Here is a 12,301-nt window from a genome sequence, read left to right as displayed (position 1 = left end):
CTTGGCTCAACATCTCAGCTAACAAGTAACACCAAAGTATAACCCCTGATAGGTATAAAAGCTATGAACAATGATACCGGTTTTTTACTTGGCCGGCTGTGAGGACTGGATTACTGTGAAAGATTCCACCTGATGGGGCTTTAAAAATTTCAACTACCCATTTTGCATAAGTTGTGCTGTTATGGGTTTCCACCAGGAATATGTGTTGCTGACTCAGATATAACATGTGTAAACAAAACAGAGTTCAGAAAAAAATGAAAACAGGATCATCTAAGTTGGCAGCTTGGCAACTGCTAGGATGTTCCAAAATGAAAACAGGATCATCTAAGTTGGTAGCTTGGCAACTGCTAGGATGTTCCAAAATGAAAACAGGATTATCTAAGTTGGCAGCTTGGCAACTGCTAGGTTGTTCCAAAATGAAAACAGGATCATCTAAGTTGGCAGCTTGGCAACTGCTAGGATGTTCCAAAATGAAAACAGGATTATCTAAGTTGGCAGCTTGGCAACTGCTAGGATGTTCCAAAATGAAAACAGGATCATCTAAGTTGGCAGCTTGGCAACTGCTAGGATGTTCCAAAATGAAAACAGGATCATCTAAGTTGGCAGCTTGGCAACTGCTAGGATGTTCCAAAAGAAACTTTTTTTTCGAAATTAGATGAAATATTATGAAATATGTATGAGCAAGAAGAAAATTAAGAATAATAAATATAGAAATGTCAAAATATTTCCATCTGCCATCATATAATTAAATTAAAGAATATTATTGAAATTAAAAAAAAGAGTATGAAAAAATATTAAAAAAAGAATTAGCAATGACTTAAATTAAAAAATCATAATTGCATTTATGTAAAGAAGAAGGATACACTATGCTTATATATGGAAACCGGATGTACAGACGGAATGAATACTTAAAAGCTGTAATAACTATTTATAACATTGTTATTTTGGTTCGCAGTGTTAAAGCTCGGAACAAAATTAAATCTAATAAGGCGAGAACCTTCTTGATAAAGAGAAAATTTCTGTCAAAAACTTTATAACACTGTAATATAACTTTGGAAAATTTTTCAGGAATTCAATTAAATTTTTTTTGTTTAACTTATTAATTAATAATTATTAATCATTCATATAAATTAAACTATCAAAGCCAGCGCACTTTTAAATTTATAAAATACAAGTTTATTATTAGAGTTAAAACTTTTATGACGTTAATCCTATGGCGTCCGCTGTCTGAAAAATGCACTTTAAGAAATGAAGTAGAACACACAGCATTTAGATTTTCTAAAAAAATTGGGTTTGGACAAAAAATTACATTTTTTAATGTGTTAAATTTAACATAGTTTTAACAATTCAAAAGCACACAAATTCAATTTTTTACTTTTTGTAAATTGGGTAATATTCAGAAAAATCTCCAAATTCATTGTTTCTAATGAGAGAAGATTAATAAAAAATCTCAAAATTCGTGTTAATTGCTCCAAACCAAAAATTTATGTTAAAAAATTGTTTTTTTTTACACAGTCACACCCTGATGGTGTAAACCTTTCAAACTTTTCAAATTCTTCGTTAACGAAATTTTACATAAGTTTAGAAAAGAAAACTATCGGAAAATAGTTTTTTTTAAAGATTTTGTGATTCCTACTAAAAGCCAAAAAATAGGATTACAAACTCACCCAACTCTAGTCAAATGCAACATATTAACTTGCTATATTGTGAATTAACAGTTATACATTTTATCTAATTTTAAGACAAACGAAAAATGCAAAATCAACAATAAAAACTTGAACTTTTTCTGGCATCAAATGAATTGAGTCTTTGCCACAAACTCTGATTTTCTAATCACTATATCTTTGGAACCAAATGTTGTAGACCTTAGATATTTCAAAATATGTAAACAATTCCATTAATCTCAGGTAAAATGTTATCTTTTCCATCTTTAACTGTATTTAGAATTTAACATTTCAATTTTGATTTTTAACAGTTGTTGCATTCAATTTATTTCCTCAGTCTTCTACATTGTCATATTTAACATGTACCTAATATTTACTATCTTTCTATCGTGACTTTTAAATTTGCAATTCAGAAAAATCACATCAGAAAACTCTGATGCTTTCTTTAGAAATTCATTCTAAGAAATGAATATTTAAAGGAATTGAGTCTTTGCCACAAACTCTAATTTTCTAATCTCTAAATCTTTGCAAACCTTGGATATTTCAAAATATGAATTATGTTTAAAAAAATCTAAGTTTGAAATAAAAAAAGTTTACTTCATCATCTTGCAAATATATAGGTATTAGAAAAATAGAGTCTGTTGAAAAGACTAAATTCCTTTAAAAGAAATTGATTGAGTACTGTTTATTGCATTCTCTTCTAAATTTTCATATAAATCTATTGATAAATAGCTGAGTTATATTATCAAATTCGCTAAAAATAATCGATGTCACCTGCACCAAATCTAACCAAACCTTATAAAGGTGGGAAAAATGATTTTTTTTGTCATTTAAATTTAATTTATTATTTATTTTGAAGATATTTCAATTTTTCAAAAAAAACTGCTTTTTTGGGTTTTATTTTATGCAATACTTATATTTGATATTTTTGAATATTGGGAATTACCTTTATACATTTGAATATTTTTTAACTTTAAACAAGAAACTAAAAAAAAGCTACGACCTATCGTTTTTACTCTACCCTACACAATGATCTTGTCAGAAGAAGAAGATGCAATGTCAAATTTTCATCTAATAAAATTTGTTGTAGCAATGAAGCCAAATTTAACCTAGTAGCAAAAGTCTTAAATTGTTGTTGAAAGAAAATTATCATTCCTTTATAAAAAGCTGGTTTTTTGGTACGCAACAATTTTCATTTAATCCCGCCGGGATATTTTTATTGAAAGATACTTTGAAAATCTACAAAGGCAAAAAAATCCGCAAGCTCTCGTGTTTTTCATTGAATCCCCTCTTTAAAAAGGAATTTCATTTACTCTCAGACAAATTAGAATCAATGGAAATTTGTCTGAGAGTAAATGATCAACATTTGAAGAGTTGAAGTTTGACATTTTCTTAGGCTGCACCTTCCCTGTCTGCCGTTTAAATTGTTTTTACTCTAGTTGGGCATAAAAGATAATAGAAAGTCCGATAGTTAAAATGAAGCGGAGTTTTCCGTCCTTCTAAAACTGTCCAGTAGGGAAAAAAAATCCCCTGCTTTCAGCCATTTTGTTTTCAGTCTGTGTGTATTGCTGAACCTTGATTAGGAAACAGAAGATCAGTCTGTGTGTATTGAACCCTGATTAGGAAAAAGAAGATCAGTCTGTGTGTTTTGTTGAACCCTGATCTGATTAAAGAACAGAAGAGCAGTCTGTGTGTATTGTTGAACCCTGATTAGGAAACAGAAGATCAGTCTGCAGTTAGGGTTGGTAACGTTTTGATTTTTGAAAAAAACGATCGTTTCGTTAAGAAAACGTCGAGGAAAATCGAAAAACGAAACGATCGTTTTAACGATCGTTTTCAAAAACGATTACCAACCCTATCTGCAGTGTATTGTTCAACCTTGATTAGGAAACAGAAGATCAATCTGTGTGTATTGTTGAACCCTGATTAGGAAACAGAAGATCAGTCTGTGTGTATTGTTAATGAATCCTGATTAGGAAACATAAGAACAGTCTGTGTGTATTGTTGAAACCTGATTAGGAAACAGAAGTTTTCTGAAACCAAATAAAGGATTCTAATCTTGAACTAAACCGTCTAAATTCTAACATTGTTTATATGTCTGTCTCGTGAGATTCAAAACAAAAGAAACTGTTTTAAATAACGTCTCAAAGTGAAATGATAGAACATATTTATTTCAAACAAGCAAAGTCAATGTTTAACTAAAAATCTTTTGCAGCTCTCACTTTCAGTCAAATAATAAAAAACTTAAGTATTTTTATTTCGAGAACAATATATTTTTTTGCAAACTTTTTTATATTTATTCATGTATTTTGAATCATGTGCAATGTGCGTGCGATAAAATAGATAACAGGCTTATTTTGTATCTCGTGCAAAGTAAATCATGAGTCTTCTAAAAACCGGAAAGTTTTAATTATTTATTAAATGCTATATTTAGGTTTACACTGAATATAAATGAAGTCAGATCAGGCTCTAATTAAAATTAGTCGGTCATTGGTTTATTATTATTAAAAGGAACATTTATTTTTTTAAAAGCATGTATCCTTGAAAGACCTGTGAATTTTGAAACATCATAACTCCTCAAAATCTGTTAGAAAGTCCAGCCGAGCTGAGTTTAGTATGCAATGGAATTTAGTCATTCTTCTAAGACGAAAATTTTCCAAAATTCAGCCATGAACTTAAACTTATTTTTTGCAGATCTTCGAATCCAGTGCTACAATTGGGCAATCAGCCACTTGCAAGTTAAAAAAAGTGCAAGACCTGGCAAATCTGAAAAGAAAATTCGAAGTTGACACAAATTTTGTACAGCTGTTCAGATCATCGTAAATTCAATTTTATTTTCAATCATTCATAATTTTCAGTCTCAAATTTTCTTACTTTTACTAAAATAAATAATCAAAATTTAGAAATCTTATTTTAAGCATTTTCCTTTTAAAATTTTCGGAAGTTTATGCATTTAAATGCAACACATCAAAGGAATTTTGATCTTAAATATTCAGTTAAACATGAATCTTGAATTTCAAACATTCCAAACAATCTTAAATTTACTTTATTTCCACCTCGCTGTGGCAGATTTAAAACTAGACCTATTCTTTAAATAATCTGAAGAGATAAGGTTTCAAGGGTACAGTTGTGAATCGGTCTGGTCACTCTGTACAGTTTTGAATCGGTATGGTCACTTGTACAGTTGTGAATCGGTATGGTCACTCTGTACAGTTGTGAATCGGTCTGGTCACTCTGTACAGTTGTGAATCGGTCTGGTCACTTGTACAGTTGTGAATGTGTCATGTTACTCTGTAGAGTTGTGAATCGGTCTGGTCACTTTGTACAGTTGTGAATCGGTCTGGTTACTCTGTACAGTTGTGAATCGGTCTGGTCACTCTTTACAGTTGTGAATCGGTCTGGTCACTCTGTACAGTTGTGAATCGGTCTGGTCACTCTGTACAGTTGTAAATCGGTCTGGTCACTTGTACAGTTGTGAATCTGTCATGTCACTCTGTAGAGTTGTGAATCGGTCTGGTCACTTTGTAGAGTTGTGAATTGGTCTGGTTAGTTTGTTCAGTTGAGAATCGGTCTGGTCACTCATTACAGTTGTGAATCGGTCTGGTCACTCTGTACAGTTGTGAATTGGTCCGGTCACTTTGTACAGTTGTGAATCGGTCTGGTCACTCTTTACTGTTGTGAATCGGTTTGGTCACTCTTTACAGTTGAGTACGGTCTGGTCACTTGTACAGTTGTGAATCGGTCTGGTCACTACAGTTGTGAATCGGTCTGGTCACTCTTTACTGTTGTGAATCGGTTTGGTCACTCTTTACAGTTGAGTACGGTCTGGTCACTTGTACAGTTGTGAATCGGTCTGGTCACTTGTACAGTTGTGAATCGGTCTGGTCACTCTGTACAGTTGTGAATCGGTCTGGTCACTCTGTACAGTTGTGAATCGGTCAGGTCACTTTGAAAATGAGAGGTCACACTAAATAACGTCTGAAGCACAAACTTTGCCTTAAGATTTTTCTCTAAAAGTCAACCCACTCAACTGAGAATTGTAAAACGAATTTAATAACATCAAACATTCTCGTGCAGCTTCTACTGAGTTATCCCAATATAAATGTGAGGTAAATCGGTTCAAATTAAATAATTTTCAATTCAGATCATGTGACATATATTCTTAAATATTGAAAAGATTGTTGGTTAGTAAATGTCAAAGCTTTCCATGCCCTTAAAAGAATATTTTCATATATTAAAAGTAGAAAAGGGCCTATCTATCGTTTTTACTATGCAGCCTGCATTTATATGGTCAAGCCGTGGATCAAGTTTTCGAGGATTCTAGAACATCCTCTTAAATTCAGGATTCTTTTCAGAGATTGGTTTTTGGGAGGTCCAGGTTTGACTTCCAATTCTCAAGCTTATCACTAGGTACAAACATGTAAAGACTCATGGCTGTTGGCTTTTATCATATTTTTGGTCATTCAACATTCTTTCTTTAACCTGTTTAAGTCTTTGCAACAAATTCAATGTTTGTAATCCTTATATCTTTGCATCCTTTGATTTTGTAAACCTACATTATTTGATATGACAGCATTTATAGTGTGAAATATTAAAGGTGTACGACCTTGGGTTGCAATGATATTGAAATTAGAAAATCAGAGTTTGCGGCAAAAGAATGTATTTTAGATGACAAATATTTAAATTATTAGCACAGTGGCAAAGATTTATTTTATAATCTATAAGTATTTAGAGCAAGTGTCCGGAAGCTATTTTATTGTGTATTCTCAGTATGGAACCTTGTTTTGGTATAAGGTCTCGACCCTATCAAGAGTTAATCCTTCGTAATACAGTGGATATTATCCTGCAGCCTTGGTTATAATCTTGTTTTTTCTTCTAGTGCAGAGTACGGATATATAGAACTATTATAGCAGAGATTCTAAATAAACTGGACCTTGCTTTATGGGACTGTACGTGTAATTTAAAGTTACACTTTATGCAAAGATACCCTTGAAACCTTATCTAATCAATGCAATAAAGTGGAAGATATTAACGTTTTTCTAGGTTTAGAAGTGTTTATTCTGTTGATTCCTATGTTTTTTCCTGCAGTAAGATAAATGCGCTTTTTTGAAGAAACCCGAATTAAAAATAATCAGTTTTTAAATTATAAAAACAGATGAATTCTAATTAATCCTTGATCAGACAAAGCTTGTAAGGATACCGTTGTGAACCTGGCATTGCCATCTTTGCAGTAAATCATAGTCTCTACAACATAGGAATTGAGTTTTTGTCCCGAACACTGATTGTCTTATTCTTATATCTTTTTATTCCAATGTCGGAGACCTTTGATATTTCAAACTATGAATTATTTTAGATCAAATAATGATAGTTTGAAATATCACAGGTTAACCATATCAGGTTGCAAAGATATAGCGATTTGAAAATCAGAATTTGTGGCTAAAACTTGCAGTTCCTTTCCAAAATCAAAAGTTTTGTTGAGAATAGCGTACCCCAACCTACCACATTGAGCTAAAACAATCAATAGCTATTTGAAATATAAGTAATAAGTATAAATATTTTTGTATTATAAAGATTTATGCACACAAAAAGATAAACATAAATATATAAATGGTAAGTTAGATATTTAAAATATATAATTTTACAAAAGAAAAAAGGAAAAAAGAAATATGCAAAATAAAGCAAAAATAGGCAACATTGATCGTTACTTATTACATATTTATCATTTCAGTTATTACGTAATCCTCGAATTCTTCAACATATAAATCATTCATTCTTATTTAATAGTTCTTGATGTATCGCAACTTTCCATGCATGGTCCAATGGGACATCAAAATATTTCATTTGATTCTTAACTAGCATTTTATTAAGATCCGAAGGATTTACAGAACAATCATTTGCAATAGAAAATAAATTTCTACCAACAACTGTGTTAAGGTCATTTTTACATAAATTAGAAAGAAATCTAATGCAAAACTTAGAACTTACTACACAGTACTACAAGTGAACATTGTGAAATACTTTCAATCAAATATCTTTGCGTATCTCTAGGTATATTCTAATAGCAGTATTCTATTGTTTAACGTATTGTTAAATGTATGAAATATAAGTAAATATTGTTAAGTATATGGAAAATAAGGTATGAAGTGCATTCATGTATAAAATAAAAGTTTGACGGGTAAATGCATCGAAAAGCATTAAATTCTCTCTTTCTCCAATTTCTCACTTTTATCCAGAAACTTATTTTATTCTTAGATTAATTCGTGGAAAAATGTTTTTTGATCTTAACGTGACTTAGACTTACCCTTCCTAGGATAATACTATGTGATAAGTGATGAAGTAAAAAAAAACAACACTTATTTAGTGTCCAGGTTGGACAGGTTGCTCAAAATCTGTCAATTGTTTTAGAATATCTAAAATAGCCCTAAACTTTTTTTCCTATTTAATCTACAGATCTGAAAACAATATTTTGAAAAGCCCTGAAAAAATGGACGTAAAACCATGTGTCATGTCTTTATATTTCTCAAAATCAAATAAAAAATTGTACTATGGGGTTTTAAACAATTTTATTCATGCAGTCTTAACATAAATATTACAAAGAAATTGCATTTTAAGCAATTAAATTAAATTCAATTTGTAATTTTCTAGATCTAATTTAACATTTTAAATCGGACTTTTAAACACTTTTGATTTATAATGCAAGGAGGATTTTTAAAGTTTTAATTGAGGAATAGACGATTTAGGAACAGTTTAAACAAGGGGTAGACCATCTAGGAACAGTTTAAACAAAGGGTAGACCATCTCAGAACAGTTTAAACAAAGGGTAGATGATTTAGGAGCAGTTCAAACAAAGGGAAGATGATTTAGGAACAGTTTAAACAAAGGGTAGACCATCTAGGAACAGTTTAAACTAATGGTAGATGATTTAGGAACAGTTTAAACAATGGGTAGACGATAAAGGAACAGTTTAAACTAAGAGTAGATGATTTAGGAACAGTTTAAACAAAGGGTAGACCATCTCGGAACAGTTTAAACAAAGGGTAGATGATTTAGAAACAGTTTAAACAAAGGGCAGATGATTTAGGAACAGTTTAAACAAAGGGTAGACCATCTAGGAACAGTTTAAACTAAGGGTAGATGATTTACGAACAGTTTAAACAATGGGTAGACGATATAGGAACAGTTTAAACTATGGGTAGATGATTTAGGAACAGTTTAAACAAAGGGTAGACCATCTAGGAACAGTTTAAACTAAGGGTAGATGATTTAGGAACAGTTTAAACAAAGGGTATACCATCTAGGAACAGTTTAAACTAAGAGTAGATGATATAGGAACAGTTTAAAATAAAGGGTAGACCATCTAAGAACAGTTTAAAATAAGGGTAGACCATCTAGGAACAGTTTAAACTAAGGGTAGATGATTTAGGAACAGTTTAAACAATGGGTATACCATCTAGGAACAGTTTGAACAATGGGTAGACCATCTAAGAACAGTTTAAACTAAGGGTAGATGATTTAGGAACAGTTTAAACAAAGGGTAGACCATCTAGGAACAGTTTAAACGAAGGGTAGATTATATTCCAACAATGACGTTTTATCTTTATCTGCTCCCTCAAAGGGGAGATTTTAACTATATTATATTGTGGAACCTCTGCCCGTGTACTGAACAGCATTGACGAAAAGCGCGTCAAGATTATTCACGCACTGCACTAAAAGAGAACTGAGAAAAGGTTGAATTCTTTCTATCTGGTTTACAAAGTATCAAAACTCAGATTTGCAATATTTTTAGCAAGAAAACCAAAGCGAATTTTCCAAACCTTCCTAAAGATGCATGTCAAGTAAAAGACCAAAGGCCGTATATATCTTGAGTTTCAGATTGTAATATTACTGTGAAACCAACCTAATTTGTAGGTCTAGCTCTAACAATAAGACTCAGCTCAATAAAAAGTAAAACGGGGAAAAAATCGGTATTTACACACCGCGTAACCTCTCACAATTTTTGTAATTTTTAAAGTGACCATTCACTTATTTGGGTAATTTCATGGTAAAATAAACAGCCTATTCGATGATGATTGGTATTAGTCTTACTTTTCGAAGACAACTGTAGCCGGAGAAAAAGCCGCAACAGTTTTATCCGAAGGTAGATGATCTAGAAACAGTTTAGGAGGCTAGGAGGTCTAAAACAATTAAAACTACGGGAAGGAAGGTTAACTAGGAGCAGTTTAAACCAAGGAGAGATGATATAGGAACAGTTTAAGTCAAAGGTAGATAATCTAGGAATAGATTAATCCAAGGGTCTAGGATAGATAAACTAGAAACAGTTTAAACCACCGAATAGATGAAAAAGTAGCAGTTTAAACCAAAGATAAATGATTGGGAACAGTTTAAACCACCATATAGATGAAATAGGAACAGTTCAAACCAAAGATAAATGATCGGGAACTGTTTAAACCACCAAAAAGATGAAGCAGGAACAGTTTAAACCAAATATAAATGATTGGGAACGGTTTTAAACCACCAAATAGGTGAAATAGGAACAGTTTAAACCAAAGATAAATGATCAGGAACAGTTTAAACCACCGAATAGATGAAATAGGAACAGTTTAAACCAAAGATAAATGATTGAGAACAGTTTAAAGCAAAGATAAATGATTGGGAACAGTTTATACCACCATATAGATGAAATAGGAACAGTTTAAACCAAAGATAAATGATTGAGAACAGTTTAAACCACCGAATAGATGAAGTAGGAACAGTTTAAACCAAAGATAAATGATTGGGAACAATTTAAAGCAAAGATAAATGATCAGGAACGGTTTAAACCACTGAACAGATGAAATAGGAACAGTTTAAATCAAAGATAGATGAAATAGGGACAGTTTAAACCAAAGATAAATGATTGGAAAAGGTTTAAACCACTGAATAGATTAAATAGGAACAGTTTAAATCAAAGATAAATGATCAGGAACGGGTTAAATCACCGAACAGATGAAATAGGAACAGTTTAAATCACCAATTAGATAATTAGGAACAGTTTAAACCAAAGATAAACGATTTAGAACAGTTTAAACAACCGAATAGATGAAAAAGTAACAGTTTAAACCAAAGATAAATGATTGAGAACAGTTTAAACCACCGAATAGATGAAGTAGGAACAGTTTAAACCAAAGATAAATAATTGGGAACAGTTTAAAGCAAAGATAAATGATCAGGAACGGTTTAAACCACTGAACAGATGAAATAGGAACAGTTTAAACCAAAGATAGATGAAATAGGAACAGTTTAAACCAAAGATAAATGATTGGAAAAGGTTTAAACCACTGAATAGATGAAATCGGAACAGTTTAAACCAAAGATAAATGATCAGGAACGGTTTAAACCACTGAACAGATGAAATAGGAAGAGTTTAAATCACCAATTAGATAAAAAAGGAACAGAATACACTATTTAACCTCTTCGACCTAAATTCCTTTTCAGAAAAGTGTTGACTACTGCAGGTATATTTAACTTTACATGAATAGAATTGTGTAGAGTTGGGAAAATCTGAATTCAATAGAATCAAGATTGTTTGGACAGCAATATAAGGGTATATAGAAAAATGTTTTTGAAATGATTTTGTGAATTAGATCTATATATTAGGGTACAGTGAAATTAAATAAATCTTTTTTTCGTTTCCTATCATCATTTTTTTTTCGTAACATTCAATTTTAAGAACAATTTAGAAAAGGCGTTTTTTTATTGGAAGACATCTTGATTCCCAAATTTGGGCTTTTATGTACCGAAAATTCGATAAAAATATAGAACAAAACTGTGTTCATAATTTATTCGTTTCTGAACAAACTACATTTTTTATGGCTTCCGTCCCCACTAAAGTGGTATTTGTGGTTATTTATTGGTAAAAAAATTTCTGTAGCTAGAAAACTGACAAAGTTACAGTTTCTGGATTTTCGTAAATTTCATGAAAAATGCGGTACATAAAAGCCCAAATTTGGGAATCAAAATGTCTTCCAATCAAAAAACGCCTTTTCTAAATTGTTCTTAGAATTAAATTTTACATAAGAAAATAGATGATAGGAAGCGTTTTTATGATATTTATATGTTTCATACCATTTTCACTGTACCCTACTATATATATATCAATCTATTTTATGTATAAAGGAATTGAGTTTTTGCCACAAATCCCAATTTTCTAATGCCCATATCTCTAAAACCAGATGGCGTACACCTTTGATATTTCAAATTTTAATCATTTGATTCATCAGAATTCATAGTTTGAAATATTTAAGGTCGGCGACACTGTGTTGGAAAGATGAAGGGATTACAAATTTGAGTTTGTGGCAAAGACTCAATTCCTTTTGCTTGTTTGTCTGTATCCAATAAACATCAAAACCGGAGAACCAGTCAGGTCCAAACCTTATGTGGCAACTCACGAGACCCTAGGGAAGGTTAACGTGAAAAGTTTTGCCTGAAAAAATGTTGACTTTTTTAAATCTTAGAAATCTATCAATGTTTCCAGAAAATCTGTAAAATGTTGAGTTTTATAATGAGGAGGAAAAAATGGCCACTTCAAAGCAACATTTTTATTCTTAAAGGGACCGTTCACTTATTTGGGTAATTTCAGGGTAAACTAAACAGCCTAT

This window comes from Eurytemora carolleeae, unplaced genomic scaffold, assembly GCF_000591075.1.
Source record: "Eurytemora carolleeae unplaced genomic scaffold, Eaff_2.0 scaffold1212, whole genome shotgun sequence".
NCBI classification, from domain to species: domain Eukaryota; kingdom Metazoa; phylum Arthropoda; class Copepoda; order Calanoida; family Temoridae; genus Eurytemora; species Eurytemora carolleeae.
The sequence above is the reverse complement of the archived record's forward strand: the minus strand, read 5'-3'. Positions refer to the sequence as shown.